This window comes from Bos mutus, chromosome X (genome assembly GCF_027580195.1).
Source record: "Bos mutus isolate GX-2022 chromosome X, NWIPB_WYAK_1.1, whole genome shotgun sequence".
Classification (NCBI taxonomy): Eukaryota; Metazoa; Chordata; class Mammalia; order Artiodactyla; family Bovidae; genus Bos; species Bos mutus.
In genome coordinates, this window is record NC_091646.1 from 36,081,832 (window position 1) to 36,100,398 (window position 18,567).

The following is an 18,567-nucleotide window of genomic DNA, read 5'->3' on the forward strand; positions in this document are numbered from 1 at the left end:
TCCACCGTCCCCTTTGTGTCAGGGCGGAAACCAGACACTGAAGAGACCAGCAAACAGAAGAAGCTATAACAGAGGGAACCGCCTTGGAAGCTATAGGCAATAGATTAAAACCCTGTGGTTACTACCAACTACATAGGAAGGGGCCTATAGATCTTGAGAAATATAAGTCGGGCCAAGGAACTAGCCAAAAATGAACTGAACCCACAATACTCACAACAAAACCGGAGAAAGTCCTAGATATATTTTTACTATTTGTACGACCATTCTTTCTTTCTTTTTTTTTTATTTTTTAATTAAAAATTTTTTTAAGTCCTCTATTATTCCTTTAATTTCACATTTATAACTGATTACTTTGCAAAAAAAAAAAAAAAGAAGACCCTATTTTTTTTAAGCAAACTTCATATATATACATAATTTTTATAATTTTTTGACCTTTTTTTTCCATTCTTTTCTTTAATATTGTATTTTGAAATTCCAAACTCTACTCTAGATTTTTAATTTTAGCTTTTTGGTATTTGTTATCAATTTTGTACCTATAGTTTTTTTTATATATATAAATTTCTGTGACCCTTTTTATTTTTTTCTTTTACTTTTTCTCCGTTTCTTTCTCTTCTTTTAAATAAAAATGTATATCTGAAATTCCAAACTCTACTCTAGATTTTTAATTTATGCTTTTGGTATTTGTTATCAATTTTGTACCTGTTTTTTTTTTTTAATTTATGCGACTTTGTTCTTGTTTTTTTTTTTTTTTCTCTCTCTTTCTTTTTCTTCCTTTTTTAACATTGTATTTTTGAAATTCCAAACTCTACTCTAGATTTCTAACTTTTGCTTTTATGTATTTGTTACCAATTTTGTACCTTTAAGAACCCAATCTTCACTACCCATTTTTCACTAGGGAGTGAGATTACTGGCTTAACTGCTCTCTCTCCCTTTGGACTCTGCTTTTTCTCCACCAGGTCGCCTGTGTCTCCTCCCTAACCCCTCTCTACTCTACCCAACTCTTGTGAATTTCTGTGTGTTCCAGATGGTGGAGAACACTTAGGGAACTGCTTACTGGCTGGATCTGTCTCCCTCCTTTTCATTCCCCCAATTTATCCTCCTGGCCACCTCTGCTACCTTCTTCCTTCTTCTCTTCTCTGTATAACTCTGTGAACAATGCTGAGCGGTCCAGCTGTGGAGTGCACATAAGGAAGAGATTACTGAAGAGCCCACTCTCTCCTCTATTGATTCCACCTCATCTCATTCGGGTCACCTCTAACTCCCTCCTCACTCTTCTCTTCTCCATATAAAGCTTTAAGCCCTTCTGGATGAAACAAGTTTCAGGGCAAGACATACCAAGCAAATTCTCCAGCAGCAAGGAACACAGCCCTGAGCTCCAAGATACAGGCAGCCCAAAGTCACCCCAAAACCATAGACATCCCATAACTCATTACTGGACACTTCACTGCACTCCAGAGAGAAGAAATACAGCTCCACCCACCAAAACACTGACACAAGCTTCCCTAACCAAGAAACCTTGACAAGCCACCTGTACAAACCCACACAGAGTGAGGAAATGCTGCAATAAAGAGAACTCCACAAACTGCCAGAATACAGAAAGGACACCCCAAACTCAGCAATTTAAACAAGATGAAGAGACAGAGGAATACGCAGCAGATAAAGGAACAGGATAAATGCCCACCAAACCAAACAAAAGAGGAAGAGATAGGGAATCTACCTGACAAAGAATTCAGAATAATGATAGTGAAATTGATCCAAAATCTTGAAATCAAAATGGAATCACAGATAAACAGCTTGGAGACAAAGATTGAGAAGATGCAAGAAAGGTTTAACAAGGACCTAGAAGAAATAAAAGAGAGTCAATATATAATGAATAATGCAATAAATGAAATTAAAAACACTCTGAAGGCAACAAATAGTAGAACAATAGAGGCAGAATATAGGATTAGTGAATTAGAAGATAGAATGGTAGAAATAAATGAATCAGACAGGATAAAAGAAAAACGAATTAAAAGAAATGAGGACAATCTCAGAGACCTCAGGACAATATTAAACGCTACAACATTCAAATCATAGGGTCCCAGAAGAAGAAGACAAAAGAAAGACCATGAGAAAATACTTGAAGAGATAATAGTTGAAAACTTCCCTGAAATGGGGAAGGAAATAATCACCCAAGTCCAAGAAACCCAGAGAGTCCCCAACAGGATAAACCCAAGGCAAAACACCACAAGACACATATTAATCAAATTAACAAAGATCAAACACAAAGAACAAATATTAAAAGCAGCAAGGGAAAAACAACAAATAACACGCAAGGGAATTTCCATAAGGATAACAGCTGATCTTTCAACTGGTGCACTGGGACGACCCAGGGGGATGGTGTGGGGAGGGAGGAGGGAGGAGGGTTCAGGATGGGGAACACATGTATACTAATTAAATAATTTTCTATTAAAGAAAAAAAAAAAAAAAAAAAAAAAAACTCTTCAGGCCAGGAGGGAATGGAAAGACATACTCAAAGTGATGAAAGAAAATAACCTACAGCCCAGATTATTGTACCCAGCAAGGATCTCATTCAAATATGAAGGAGAAATCAAAAGCTTCTCAGACAAGCAAAAGCTGAGAGAATTCAGCACCACCAAACCAGCTCTCCAACAAATACTAAAGGATATTCTCTAGACAGGAAACACAAAAACGGTGTATAAACTCGAACCCCAAACAACAAAGTAAATGGCAACAGGATCATACTTATCAGTAATTACCTTAAACATAAATGGGTTGAATGCCCCAACCAAAAGACAAAGACTGGCTGAATGGATACAAAAACAAGACCCTTACATATGTTGTCTACAAGAGACCCACCTCAAAACAGGGGACACATACAGACTGAAAGCAAAGGGCTGGAAAAAGATTTTCCATGAAAATAGGGACCAAAAGAAAGCAGGAGTAGCAATACTTATATCAGATAAAATAGACTTTAAAACAAAAGCTGTGAAAAGAGACAAAGATGGTCATTACATAATGATCAAAGGATCAATCCAAGAAGATATAACAATTATAAATATATATGCACCCAACACGGGAGCATCGCAATATGTAAGGCAAATGCTAACAAGTATGAAAGGAGAAATTAACAATAACACAATAATAGTGGGAGACTTTAATACCCCACTCACACCTATGGATAGATCAACTAAACAGAAAATTAACAAGGAAACACAAACGTTAAATGATACAATATACCAGTTAGACCTAATTGATATCTATAGGACATTTCATCCCAAAACAATGAATTTCACCTTTTTCTCAAGCGCACATGGAACCTTCTCCAGGATAGATCACATCCTGGGCCATAAATCTAGCCTTGGTAAATTCAAAAAAATAGAAATCATTCCAAGCATCTTTTCTGACCACAATGCAGTAAGATTAGATCTCAATTACAGGAGAAAAACTATTAAAAATTTCAACATATGGAGGCTGAACAACACGCTGCTGAATAACCAACAAATCACAGAAGAAATCAAAATTTGCATAGAAAGTAATGAAAATGAAAACACAACAACCCAAAACCTGTGGGACACTTTAAAAGCAGTCCTAAGGGGAAAGTTCATAGCAATACAGGCATACCTCAAGAAACAAGAAAAAAGTCAAATAAATAACCTAACTCTACACATAAAGCAACTAGAAAAGGAAGAAATGAAGAACCCCAGGGTTAGTAGAAGGAAAGAAATCTTAAAATTAGGGCAGAAATAAATGCAAAAGAAACAAAAGAGACCATAGCAAAAATCAACAAAGCCAAAAGCTGGTTCTTTGAAAGGATAAATAAAATTGACAAACCACTGAAAGGTTGTTGTTGAATCACGCGAATACACCGGGATTCTTGGCCCCCGGAGGAGAAGAATTCAATCTGGGGCCAGAGACGAGGCTTGATCGCTCAGAGCTTTTGTGTAATAAAGTTTTATTAAAGTATAAAGGAGATAGAGAAATCTTCTGACATAGGCATCAGAAGGGGGCAGAAAGAGTACCCGCTTGCTAGTGTTAACAATGAGGTTATATAATCCAAAGACTGTCTGGAGGTTGTAAAGACCTCATCAGACCTATTCCCATAATTTACATTTTAAGATAACACTGTCCTCAGGCAAGATACATCCTTGTAAAGACCAGGTCTACTCCCATAATTAACATTTTAAGATTTCAGAAAGTTGAATCCAAAGACTGTCCTTAGGCAGGATACATTATTGGTATATAATCCTAAGGAATGTGGAGAAAGAAAAAAAAGTTTGTCCTTTCTTCCTCCTTGAGAATTCCAGACCCCTCTCTCCTTGGGGACCCCTAGATTTCCTATCAACCTGCCTAGGAAATGACTCTCTCATTCCCCCCTTTTCTTTTAGGAGAATTATGTTGCCTAGGGAAAAGGGGCGTCATTCTCATTCCATAACTACTTCCAAGCTGACAAGGGGTGTTGTCCCTAAATTGGTGAGGCAACATATTCTCCTAATCCTCATATTGAGGATATCTGATCCAGGGGCCCCAAATAGTAGCTGGAGGAAGCTACAGCAGTAGCAGGAGTTTGAGCAACCATTTGTAACTTAAAAGCTTTCATGTGGCTTGAAACAAATCCAGTTATACAATTACAGATGCAGGGAGCAAACAGCAAGAACAAAACAACCAGAATTATTGTAATTAATATAGTTGTCCACCATGGGGAACTAGTTAACGTTTCCCAAAGTGAAGCAATTGAGGCTTCAGGAGTATCCATGGCCCTAATCATCTTGTTCATGTGGTTAGTAAAATGAGTAACATTCGTGCTTATATCAGGTATATATGTACAGCATTGGGTATGAATAATGGCACAAGTTCCTCCTTGTGCAGCTGTCAGAATATCTAGAGCCAATCTGTTTTGTAAAACCACCTTTCTAATTTGTGCTTGTTCAGCATTAAGAGCTGAAATAGCCTTTTGAGAATCTTGTAATGCCTGTTGAGTAAAATTAGTCAAAGCATCCACTCGTAACATAACATCTGTAGTTCCCAAAGAGGGAACAAATGCTGCAGCCAAATAATCATACCAATAAAATACAGACCTTGCCCACTGAGTTTTAAGGTGGGGTAAATTAGCAGGCTTTTCTGGAAGCTCTGAAAATATAAAGCCATAAGTAAAGGCTAGACCCAGGGTGCATCTCTCTATCCAACCAGGGGAAGCCATGCCCATAGGTAAGAGCCACATATCCAATAAGTCCCGTTTGGAGCAAGCCAGCCTGACTGAGATATCCAGTCCCAATTTGTGCCTGGCCAGACAAAAGGAGAACCTGAACTGGGATTGGAAAACACGGGAATGATTACATTTGCATGTTTCCTGAGACAAATATCCCACTTGTTTCAATCATTGTAATTAAGTTGTTGGTTAACTTTTTGGTACGGCTCTGTTTGTTCCCAGCATATAGAGGCAGTAGATATTAAACGTCCTTTTTCAGGAGTTAGCCATGTAACCTCATCCCATATTTGATAAACGTCAGGTAAAAACCATTAGATCTAGATTTACCTTATATACAGCAAAATAGTCATTGAACCGAGACAATGTATAATCAAAATTAAAAGTCACATTATGTCCATAGTTAGAATACAAAGTGTTGCACCAGTCCATTTTAGGGTTGGTAGATGTCATCAGATGAAGAAGAGGCATCGCATGTGATTGTTGTCAAAGGTATTCACAGACTTGGAGAAAGTCTTTTCCTTGAAGTGGGGATGTCCACCACAGGAAGCCTTTCACTGACAAAGAGGGGAGTGCTCTGCAGACCCAGCAGTTAGACCGATTGTGGAATGCAGCATAGGAGTGAGCCCAGGACAGGAATACATTGTCTTGAGGATCCAACGGCAGACTCAGGATATTTGGAGTCAGCAGAAGTAAGCTCACATAGGTTATCAGGCCCATCTGCCCTTTGCTTAACTCTAGAGCTCGGGTCAGAGCCACAAGCTCTGCCAACTGAGTACTGGTTCCCTGGGGGAGAGATTTTGCTTCCAAAACCTGTTCAGCAGTCACCACGGCGTAACCTGCTTTACGCTTTCCATCCCGAACAAAAGAACTGCCATCTGTAAATATTTCCATGTCAGGATTGGCTAATGGGGTATCCTTTAGATCCTCCCAGCTGCATAGTTTAAAGTTAGGGAATTGAGAACAATCGTGATCAGGTGTTTCATTTTCCTTCTCAGGAAGGAAAGTGGCAGGATTTAAATTTCCACAAACTTTAAAGCTTAGTTACTGGTCCTTCTAACAACAATGACTGTCTGTCATCCAAATATTAACCTTAGAATTTAAGATTCCACTCACATCATGAGATGTCAGTACAGTAAGGTTTCATCCATTAATTATTTTTAAAGCTTCAGGTGCTAATAAAGCCGCTGCCCCAATTACTCTTTAGGCAGTGGGGCCACCCACGTGAAACTACATCTAATTCTCTGCTTAGATAAGCAATAGGTTGCTGGTGAGGCCCTCGGGGTTGTGTCAAAACTCCCAATGCCACACCTTTTCTTTTCAGTGACAAACAAATTAAATTCTGACCCTGTGGGCAAGCTCAGAGCTGGAGCCTGCAGGAGAGCAGTCTGAAGAACCTTAAAAGCCTTTTGAGTTTCTGGAGACCAAACCAGTTTGTCGGTTTGGGCCTGCTGAGTTTCAGCTATAAGTTTATATAAAGGCCAGACAAGTTCCCATAACCCGAATCAAATGCGACAGTAACCTGTGATTCCCAAAAATCCTCTCAATTTTCTTAAAGTCATAGGTGGGGTGATTTAGTATAGGTTTAATTCTCTCAGGGCCTATGGCCTAGTCCCTTCTGATATGATTAGGCCCAGATATCTAACCGATTGTTGACAAAGCTGAGCCTTTCTCTTGATGGCTTGTAACCACAGTCTGCCAGAAAGTTTAAGAAATCTTCTGAGGCTCACAAACAAGCTTCCTCTGTCTCAGCACAGAGCAAAATATCATCTACATATTGTAACACCACTGCTTCAGAGCTCTTAAAGTTTTGTAGATCCCGTGACAAACTTTGTCCGAATAAGTGAGGACTGTCATGAAATCCCTGGGGCAAAACTGTCCAGGTAAACTGAGAAGCTGGCTGCGTAGGGTCTTCAAAGGCAAATAGGAATTGACTTTCTTCCACCAAAGGCACTGAATAGAAGGCATCCTTTAAATCAATTACTGAGAAATATTTGGCCCGTTCAGGAATTTCAGACAATAGAGTATAAGGATTAGGCACCACAGGGTGTAAAGGAACTACAGCCTCATTTATTATTCATAAATCTTGAACTAGTCTCCATTTACCATTCGATTTCTTTATACCCAAAATAGGAGTGTTGCAAGGACTGTTACAGGGAATTAATAGTCCCTGCTCCTTTAAATTTTCGATGATGGGTTTTAACCCTTCCTTAACTTCAGGTTTCAGTGGATACTGCTTCACGTGGAAATACGTGTGGGTCTTTGAGCTTAACAACTACAGGAATAGCATTTTGTGCTCGACCCACAGATTTTCCATCAGCCCATACTCTAGGATTTACATTTTGTTCAACTAAAGGGAGAGAAAGGGAGGGCTCCATATTCATGAAAACAGAGGCATGGACCTTGCTCAGTATATCCCTTCCCAAAAGGGGTGAGGGAGATTCTGGCATGATCAGAAACTCGTGTGAAAACAGCACGGAATCCCAGTTGCAAGATAAAGAATAACTGAAATAATACCTTTGGCTCATCCAGACAGTCCCATTACGGAAGCAGATTGGGAAGAAAAGTAGGCCAGGGCTTCAGTAAGCACAGAATAAGTTGCCCCCAGTATCTAAAAGGAAATCGACGGATTGGCCCCCACAACTAATACCTGGGGTTCCTCATGTAATTAGGACGGAGCTTGTGGGAACCCCGGCACCTTCAGTCCTGATTGTCTTGAGAGTCCGACCGGAGACCTACGCCTCTGGGGGCAGTCTCTCTTCCAGTGTGGTCCTTTGCAGACTGGACATGAAGCCAGGGGCGGCTTAGATGCCTGAGGGCAATCACGCTGAGGTGCCCCTCCTTTCCACAGTAGTAGTGCCCATCCCTTTCACTGGGCCCCTCTGGGCATTTTTCTCAGGCTGTTTAAGAATGTTTTCATAGCCATGGTGAAGGCTTCTGCCTTTCCTTTGTCTTTTTGCCTTTCTTTCTTTTCCTCATATTCCCTACCATAATAGACTGTCTGAGCCAGTTGTAACAGAGTATCTAAAGACTGATTTGGTCCATACGCCTGTTTTAATAGCTTACAGCGGATATCTGGAGCAGGAGAAATCTATCCTTTAAGATCACTTTTCCCTCTTGACTTTCAGGATCAATCTCAGTGAATCTGCGAAGGCATCTAGGAATTTACCAGAGCCTTCTCCTACTGTTCTATATCTGCCAATTTGCCATAGTTTAAAGGCTTAGAACACGCCTGCCTAAGTCCCTCAAGAATACATCTAACAAAATAACTCTGATCCCATCTTCCTTTAGCTGTGTTGTAGTCCCAGTTTGGTTCTATAGTTGGGACTGCCTGATTCCCAGTGGGAGGGCACGCCATCTCGTTCTCCCTCTTTCCCTACTGATTCATTACTGTTATTCATCTCCATAAGCAACCGCTTTTCCCAAAACTCGAGTCTTTGACTCAGAGTCAGCTTTTGTCCCAAGATATACATCACATCCTTCCAAGTGAGGTCATAAAGCAGAGTAACACCTTTAAAAGCTCTAATATATTTTTTCTGGGTCCTCTAAATAGTCTCCCAGATCCTCCTTGATTCTTTGTATTTCTTGATAAGAAAAAGGCTTATTAACTCACAGACTGATTATTTCTCCTGGTGGGTGTTTCATAAAGAGGCAACAGCTTGTGCGGCTGTTCCTCAGTCTTTCTGGCTGCTCTGCACATATGATCCCAGGGATAGATTGGAGAAACCTGTTTTTCCTCTTCTCTTTGTCTCCTGTCCTCCATCTCATATCTTATTTTGATGGTCTGAGTTTCTACTGAAACCAGAGTAGTCTGAGGTCGTACTGAGACAGGAGTTGTTTGGACCTCCATGCAGGCAGTTTGAATCCCAGTTTGAGTCCCCGTCATGGGGCAAAGTAAGAGGACAGGAGAGAGCTGAAGGTTTCACGCCCAAATCTATACCCCAGCACATAAGTCTGGCATATTTCACAGAGAGAAAAAAGGGCAACACATATGCTACTTCTACCCATTTCCCTTGTTCCTTACAGAACCGGTCTAATTGTAGAACAGTATTATACTTAAGAGACCCTCCAAATGGCTACCATTCGCTGTCCTCCAATGGATACCGTGGCCATGCAGTATCACATAGGAAGATCAGTGAGTCTTCTTTAAGCCCTGGGGATCAAATCTATCCCAGTTTTTCAGGATACAGTTCAAGGAGTGAGGCTGGAATTGTTAGCTCCCATCCGTAAGAGAAAAAAAGCGACCAGCGCCATTTTTTTCTACAGGAGGCCTCCTCCCTGCTCTAGATGGGGTGTGTAGACAGATGTTACACCAAAAGCTTTCCTTCCTGGTTGGACTTAGTCTGTCCTTACCGACGCAGGCGCCGTACTCATCCCTCCCGGTTCTACCACCGAGATGGGCTGGGGATGTACCAGGGGTAGACTTGATAGCATCCCTACTTGACGTCCAGCTCTTCACCCCTTAACTGCTTGCCTCTGATGTCACCTGGGGTGAATCAGAGTAACCTTCCGGAATGCCTCCCCAAGCTAAGACTACTGGGAAACATTTGTCACCTGAGTGCCTGTGCACAACCCTGAGTATTTCCTGACTACAATAAGACAGATGCGAACATAAAACTGACATGTTCTTTCCAAGCATCACCACACCAGTATAACAGCCTCCTCTAATCCACTAAGAGCCGGCATTAAAGAAAAAAAAGACCCATCGCAGTCCCAATCTGAGTAACCTTTAACCTCAGAGATGTTCTGGGAGCTAGAGCTCCATCTAGCTTCGAACTTTCGATTCCTAGCGAGGCTAGACACTTTCTTGACTACCAATCCAAGTTTGGGACCTAAGCCACAGTACACAGTAACAGTATAGATCACAAGTCCTTGAAAGTCTATGATCCGATAGATTAGGTTAGTACTTCTAATTCCTAAGGAGTTATGAAATGGTCAAAGAGACCAAAAAGTTTGACCGAGAAAGGAGAGTTCGGTCCACACGCTTGCCCATTTCTGGTCGGTTCCGAAGGAGACATTGGGTGCCTCTTGGCATTGGCAGGTCGGTATAACGCCCCAACTGGTTTCTGCCATAAGCTGTATGAGATCACCGTGGAACCGCAGAGCAGAGCCCTACTTGCTTTTACACAGGGCATGCCATTCATTCACACAAGCACACACAGAGAGTTAGTAAAGCACGGCAGAGAACGTGTTTGCTAAGAGAACAAAGAACTAAAGCTCAAGCATCCTTACCTTGTCCTGAAGGATCCCGGATGAGCCCCCAAGATGAAAGGTTGTTGTTGAATCACGCCAATACATAGGGATTCTTGGCCCCGGAGAAGAATTCAACTCCGGCCAGAGACGGCTTGATCGCTCAGAGCTGTGTGTAATAAAGTTTTATTAAAGTATAAGAGATAGAGAAAACTTCTGACATAGGTACTGTGAAGGGGGCAGAAAGAGTAAATTTATTGCTAGTGTTAACAATGAGGTTATATAATCCAAAGAATATCTAGAGGTTGTAAAGACCTCAACAGACCTACTCCCATAATTTACATTTTAAGATAACACTGTCCTCAGGCAAGATACATCCTTGTAAAGACCAAGTCTACTCTGATAATTAACATTTTAAGATAACAGAAAGTTGAATCCAAAGACTGTCCTTAGGCAGGATACATTATTGGTATATAATCAAGAGCGAAATAGCCTTTTGAGAATCTTGTAAATGCCTAAGTTGAGTAAAATTAGTCAAAGCAATTCACTGTGAACATAACATCTGTAGTTCCCAAAGAGGAACAAATGCTGCAGCCAACAATCATACCAATAAAATACAGACTGCTCACTGAGTTTTACAGGTAAATTAGCAGGCTTTTCTGGAAGTTTCTGAAAATATAAAGCCATAAGTAAAGGCTAGACCCAGGGTGCATCTCTATCCAACCAGGGGAAGCCATGCCCATAGGTAAGAGCCACACATATCCAATAAGTCCCGCTTTTGAGCAAAGCTAGCGACTGACATTCCAGTCCAATTTGTGCCTGGCCAGACAAAAGGAGAACCTGAACTGGGATTGAAAAACACGGAATGATTACACAGAAGGTTTCTGAGACAAATATCCCACTTTGTTTCCAATCAATATAATTACATATTAACTTGTACAATGGCTCTGTTTGTTCAGCAGCAGAGCAGGTAGATAGCTGTAACGCTCTTTTTCAGAGCAGCTATGTAACCTCATCCCATATTTGATAAACGCCAGGTAAAAACTATTAGATCTAGATTTACCTTATATATGCAAAGGCCAGTCATTGAATCCTAGACAATGTGTATAATCAAAATTAAAAGTCACATTACAGTTCATAGTTAGAATACAAAAGGTTGCACCAGTCCATTTTTTAGGTTGGTAGATGTCATCAGGCGAAGAAGAGGCATCGCATGTGATTGTTGTCAAAAGGTATTCATTACAGACTTGGAGAAAGTCTTTTCCTTTGAAGCAAGTGATGTCCACCACAGGAAGCCTTTCACGACAAAGAGTGGGAGTGGCCACAGACCCAGCAGCAGACTGATTGTGGAATGCAGCATAGGAGTGAGCCCAGACAGAATACTGTTCTGAGGATCCAACGGCAGACCAGGATATCGGGAGTCAGCAGAAGTAAGCTCACATAGTTAATGTACCATCTGCCCTTTGCTTAACTCTAGACGGTCAGAGCCACAAGCTCTGCCAACTGAGGTACTGGGTTCCTCTGGGGAGAGATTTGCTCTCCCAAAAACCTGTTCAGCAGTCACACGGGCGTAATCCTGCTTTACTGCTTTCATCCCGAACAAAAGAACTGCCATCTGTAATATTTCATGTCAGGATTTCACACAATCCTTAGATCCTCCTCAGGCTGCATAGCTTAAAGTTAGAATTGAGAACAATCGTGATCATGTTTTATTTTTCCTTCTCAGGAAGTGAAAGTGGCAGGATTTAAATTTCCACAAACTTTGCGCTTAGTTACTGGTCCTTCTAACAACAATGACTGTCTGTCATCCAAATATTAACCTTAGAATTTAGATTCACTCACATCATGAGATGTCAGTACAGCAAGGTTTCATCCATTAATTATTTTTAAAGCTTCCAGGTGCTATTAAAGTCAGCTGCCCCACTACATTTTAGTAGTGGCATACTCCACGTGAAACTATATCTTTAATTCTCTGCTTAGATATTAGGTTGCTGGTGAGGCCCTCGGGGTTGTAAGCCAAAACTCCCAATGCCACACCTTTTCTTCAGTGACAAACAAATTAAATTCTGACCCTGTGGTAAGTCAGAGCTGGAGCCTGCAGGAGAGCAGGTAGTCTGAAGAACCTTAAAAGCTCTTGAAAGCTGGAGACCAAACCAGTTTGTCGGTTTGGCTCGCTGAGTTTCAGCCATAAGTTTATATAAAGGCCGAATAAAGCTCCCATAACCCGGAATCCAACAAGCATAAATTGTGATTCCCAAAAATCCTCTCACACTTCTTAAATACAGGTAGGGGTGATTTAGTATAGGTTTAATTCTTCTCAGGGCCTATGGCCCTAGTCCTTCTGATATGATTACCCAGACATCTAACCCATTGTTGACAAAGCTGAGCCTTTTTCTCTTGATGTGCTATATTGTAACCACAGTCTGCCAGAAAGTTTAAGAAATCTTCGAGGTTTACACAACAAGCTCCTCTGTCTCACGATAAAATATCATCTGCTATATTGTAACACCACTGTCAGAGCTATTAAAGTTTTGTAGATCCCGTGACAAACTTTTGTCCTAATATGAGGACTGTCATGAAATCCCTGGGCGAAACTGTCCAGGTAAACTGAGAAGCTGGTCATGAGGGTCTTCAAAGGCAAATAGAATCTGACTTTCTTCCACCAAAGGCACTGAATAGAAGGCATCCTTTAAATCACCACTGAGAAACATTTGGCCCGCTTCAGGAATTTCCTGACAATAGAGTATAAGGACAGGCACCACAGGGTAAAAGGAACTACAGCCTCATTTATTATTCATAAATCTGACTAGTCTCCATTTGTTTATCTGTATTTTCCTTTATACCCAAAATAGGAGAGTGTTGTAAGGACTGTTACATGGGAATTGGTAGTCCCTGCCCTTTGGGAAATTGATGACGGGTTTTAACCCTTCCCAACTTGTGTTTCCAGTGGATACTGCTTCTACGTGAAATACGCAGGGTCTTTGAGCTTAACAACTGGCAGAATAGCATTTTGTGCTCACCACAGTGATTTTCCATCACCCATATATCACTCTAGGATTTCCACATTTTGTTCAACTAAAGGGAGAAAAAGGAGGCTCCATATGAAACAGAGGCATGGACCTTGCTCAGTATATCCTTCCCAAAAGGGAGGGAGATTCTGGCATGATCAGAAACCCTGCAGGAAAAACAGCACGAATCCCAGTTGCAAAGATGAGAATAACTGAAATAATACCTTTTGCTCGCCCAGACAGTCCCACACACGGAAGCAGATTGCAGAAGAAAGTAGGCTGAGGTCTGAGGTACACAGAATAAGCTGCCCTTGGCACGGTGTGAAATTCCACTTGATTGGCTCCCAGTACAACGCACACCAGCTCTCATGTGTGTGGCTAGGATCGGGAGCCAGGTGGGAACCCCGGCAACCTGTATCCCGATTGTCTTGAGAGTCCGACCCGGGAGACTCCACGCCTAAAGGTCTCTCTTCCAGTGTGGTCCTGCAGACTGGGACATAGCCAGGGCTGTGCTGAGCTCGATAGCAATCACGCTTGAGCAGCCCCTCCCACAGTAGTGCTCATCCTTTCACCGGGCTCTCGGGCATTTTTCTCAGGCTGCTTAAGAATGTTTTGATATAGCCATGGTGAAGGCTTCTGCTCTTCTTTGGTCTTTGCCTTCTTTCTTTCTCTCTCATATTCTTGGCTCAATAGACTGTTCGGAGTGTTGTAACAGAGTATCTAAAGACTGATTTGGTCCACATTAGCTTGCTTTAATAGCTATAGCGATATCTGGGAGCCGAAAGGAGAAATCTATCCTTTAAGCATCACTTCTTCCCTTGACTTTCAGGATCACCCTCAGTGGAATCTATAAGGTACTAGGAATCTCTACCAGAGCTCCTTTCTCCTACTGTTCATATCTGCCAATTTGCCATAGCTTAAAGGCTTAAACACGCCTGCCTAAGTCCTCAAGAATACATCTAATGCAACAACCTCACTGATCCCATCTTCCTTTAGCTGTGTGCTAGAGTCCCAGTTTGTTCTTATAGTTGGACTGTCGTTGATTCCTGCGCGGGAGGGCTGCCATCTGCCTTCTCCCTCTTCCCTTACTGATTCACACACAAGCTATTCACTCATAAGCAACCAGTTTTCCCAAAACTCGAGTTCTTTGACTCAGGAGCTTGTCCCAAGATATACATCACATCCTTCCAAGGAGGTCATAAAGCAGAGTAACACCTTTTAAAAGCTCTAATATATTTTTCGGTCCTCAATAGAAGTTCCCAGGATCCTCCTGATTTCTTTGTATTTTGATACAGGCTGTATTAATTCACAGACTGATTATTTCCTGGTGGGTGTTTCTTACAAAGAGGCAACAGCTTGCGCGGTTGTTCCTCAGCTCCTGGCTGCTCTGCACATATGATCCCAGGGACAGATTGAGAAACCTGTTTTTCCTCTTCTTTGTCTCCCTGTCCCCTCCATCTCATATCTTATTTTGATGGTCTGAGTTTCTACTGGAAACCAGAGAAGTCTGAGGTCGCATTGAGACAGGAGCTGTTTGGACCCCTCCATGGGCAGTTTGAACCCAGTTTGGAGTCCCGGTACGGGGGCAGAGGACAGAGGAGAGCTGAAGGTTTCACGCCTGGCACCCATACCCTTAAATATAAGTCTGGCATATTTCACAGAGAGAAAAAGGGCAACACATATGCTACTTACCATTTCCTTGTTCTTTACAGAACTGTCTAATTAGAACAGTATTATACTTAAGACCCAAATGGCAATACTCAAGTCCTTCCAATGGACAATGTGGGCCATGCAGTATCACATAGGAAGATCAGGAGTCTTCTTTAAGCCCTGGGGATCAAATCTATCCCAGTTTTTCAGGATGCTGTCTAAAGGAGGAGGCTGAAATTGTTAGCTCCCATCTCAAGAGAGAAAGTGCTTACCAGCCATTTTTCACAGGAGGCCTCCTGCTCTAGATGGGGGTGTAGACAGATTACACCAAAGCTTCTTCCTGGCTGGATCTAGTCTGTCCTCAATGACGCAGGCGCTGTGACTATCCCTCCTGTTCTTACCACACTGAGATGGGCTGGGGACAAATGGGGCAGACTTGATAGTTATCCCTACTTGACGCCCAGCTCTTCACCCTTAACTTGTTGCCTTCTGATGTCACCTGGGGTGAATCGAGAACCTTCCGAATGCCTCCCGCTAAGATCTGGGGAACATTGTCACCTGAGTGCCTGCACAACCCTTGAGCATTTCTTGATTACACAAGACAGATGCTAACATAAACTGACATGTTCTTTCCAAGCATCACCACACCAGTATAATAGCTCTTCAATCCACTAAGAGCCGGTATTTACTACTTAAAGAAAAAGACACCATCAAGAGTCCCAATCTGAGTAACCTTAACCTCAGAGATAAAGTTCTGGGAGCCAGAGCCCATCTAGCTTCCGAACTTTCGCTGACTTAGCGAGGCTAGACACTTTCTTGACGATAACACTGTCCTCAGGCAAGATACATCCTTGTAAAGACCAGGTCTACTCCCATAATTAACATTTTAAGATTTCAGAAAGTTGAATCCAAAGACTGTCCTTAGGCAGGATACATTATTGGTATATAATCCTAAGGAATGTGGAGAAAGAAAAAAAAGTTTGTCCTTTCTTCCTCCTTGAGAATTCCAGACCCCTCTCTCCTTGGGGACCCCTAGATTTCTATCAACCTGCCTAGGAAATGACTCTCTCTCATTCCCCCTTTTCTTTTAGGAGAATTATGTTGCCTAGGGAAAAGGGGCGTCATTCTCATTCCATAACTACTTCCAAGCTGACAAGGGGTGTTGTCCCTAAATTGGTGAGGCAACATATTCTCCTAATCCTCATATTGAGGATATCTGATCCAGGGGCCCCAAATAGTAGCTGGAGGAAGCTACAGCAGTAGCAGGAGTTTGAGCAACCATTTGTAACTTAAAAAGCTTTCATGTGGCTTGAAACAAATCCAGTTATACAATTACAGATGCAGGAGCAAACAGCAAGAACAAAACAACCAGAATTATTGTAATTAATATAGTTGTCCACCATGGGGGAACTAGTTAACGTTTCCCAAAGTGAAGCAATTGAGGCTTCAGGAGTATCCATGGCCCTAATCATCTTGTTCATGGTTAGTAAAATGAGTAACATTCGTGCTTATATCAGGTATATATGTACAGCATTGGGTATGAATAATGGCACAAGTTCCTCCTTGTGCAGCTGTCAGAATATCTAGAGCCAATCTGTTTTGTAAAACCACCTTTCTAATTTGTGCTTGTTCAGCATTAAGAGCTGAAATAGCCTTTTGAGAATCTTGTAATGCCTGTTGAGTAAAATTAGTCAAAGCATCCACTCGTAACATAACATCTGTAGTTCCCAAAGAGGGAACAAATGCTGCAGCCAAATAATCATACCAATAAAATACAGACCTTGCCCACTGAGTTTTAAGGTGGGGTAAATTAGCAGGCTTTTCTGGAAGCTCTGAAAATATAAAGCCATAAGTAAAGGCTAGACCCAGGGTGCATCTCTCTATCCAACCAGGGGGAAGCCATGCCCATAGGTAAGAGCCACATATCCAATAAGTCCCGTTTGGAGCAAGCCAGCGCGACTGAGATATCCAGTCCCAATTTGTGCCTGGCCAGACAAAAGGAGAACCTGAACTGGGATTGGAAAACACGGGAATGATTACATTGCATGTTTCCTGAGACAAATATCCCACTTGTTTCCAATCATTGTAATTAAGTTGTTGGTTAACTTTTGGGTACGGCTCTGTTTGTTCCCAGCATATAGAGGCAGTAGATATTAAACATCCTTTTTCAGGAGTTAGCCATGTAACCTCATCCCATATTTGATAAACGTCAGGTAAAAAACCATTAGATCTAGATTTACCTTATATGCAGCAAAATAGTCATTGAACCGAGACAATGTATAATCAAAATTAAAAGTCACATTATGTCCATAGTTAGAATACAAAGTGTTGCACCAGTCCATTTTAGGGTTGGTAGATGTCATCAGATGAAGAAGAGGCATCGCATGTGATTGTTGTCAAAGGTATTCACAGACTTGGAGAAAGTCTTTTCCTTGAAGTGGGGATGTCCACCACAGGAAGCCTTTCACTGACAAAGAGGGGAGTGCTCTGCAGACCCAGCAGTTAGACCGATTGTGGAATGCAGCATAGGAGTGAGCCCAGGACAGGAATACATTGTCTTGAGGATCCAACGGCAGACTCAGGATATTTGGAGTCAGCAGAAGTAAGCTCACATAGGTTATCAGGCCCATCTGCCCTTTGCTTAACTCTAGAGCTCGGGTCAGAGCCACAAGCTCTGCCAACTGAGTACTGGTTCCCTGGGGGAGAGATTTTGCTTCCAAAACCTGTTCAGCAGTCACCACGGCGTAACCTGCTTTACGCTTTCCATCCCGAACAAAAGAACTGCCATCTGTAAATATTTCCATGTCAGGATTGGCTAATGGGGTATCCTTTAGATCCTCCCGAGCTGCATAGTTTAAAGTTAGGAATTGAGAACAATCGTGATCAGGTGTTTCATTTTCCTTCTCAGGAAGGAAAGTGGCAGGATTTAAATTTCCACAAACTTTAAGCTTAGTTACTGGTCCTTCTAACAACAATGACTATCTGTCATCCAAATATTAACCTTAGAATTTAAGATTCCACTCACATCATGAGATGTCAGTACAGTAAGGTTTCATCCATTAATTATTTTTAAAGCTTCAGGTGCTAATAAAGCCGCTGCCCCAATTACTCTTAGGCAGTGGGGCCACCCACGTGAAACTACATCTAATTCTCTGCTTAGATAAGCAATAGGTTGCTGGTGAGGCCCTCGGGGTTGTGTCAAAACTCCCAATGCCACACCTTTTCTTTCAGTGACAAACAAATTAAATTCTGACCCTGTGGGCAAGCTCAGAGCTGGAGCCTGCAGGAGAGCAGTCTGAAGAACCTTAAAAGCCTTTTGAGTTTCTGGAGACCAAACCAGTTTGTCGGTTTGGGCCTGCTGAGTTTCAGCTATAAGTTTATATAAAGGCCGGGCAAGTTCCCCATAACCCGGAATCCAAATGCGACAGTAACCTGTGATTCCCAAAAATCCTCTCAATTTTCTTAAAGTCATAGGTAGGGGGTGATTTAGTATAGGTTTAATTCTCTCAGGGC

At 41.8% G+C, this 18,567-nt stretch overlaps 3 pseudogenes; all 3 read right to left on the reverse strand.

The window, feature by feature from the left end:
- Nucleotides 1-4,161: 4,161 nt before the first annotated feature.
- On the reverse strand, nt 4,162-5,926 carry LOC138986435 (endogenous retrovirus group PABLB member 1 Env polyprotein-like; annotated as a pseudogene).
- A 5,014-nt stretch (nt 5,927-10,940) lies between these two features.
- LOC138986479 (uncharacterized) lies at nt 10,941-11,990 on the reverse strand (annotated as a pseudogene).
- Nucleotides 11,991-16,255: 4,265 nt separating this feature from the next.
- Nucleotides 16,256-17,684, reverse strand: LOC138986449 (endogenous retrovirus group PABLB member 1 Env polyprotein-like; annotated as a pseudogene).
- Between the last annotated feature and the right edge of the window lie 883 nt (nt 17,685-18,567).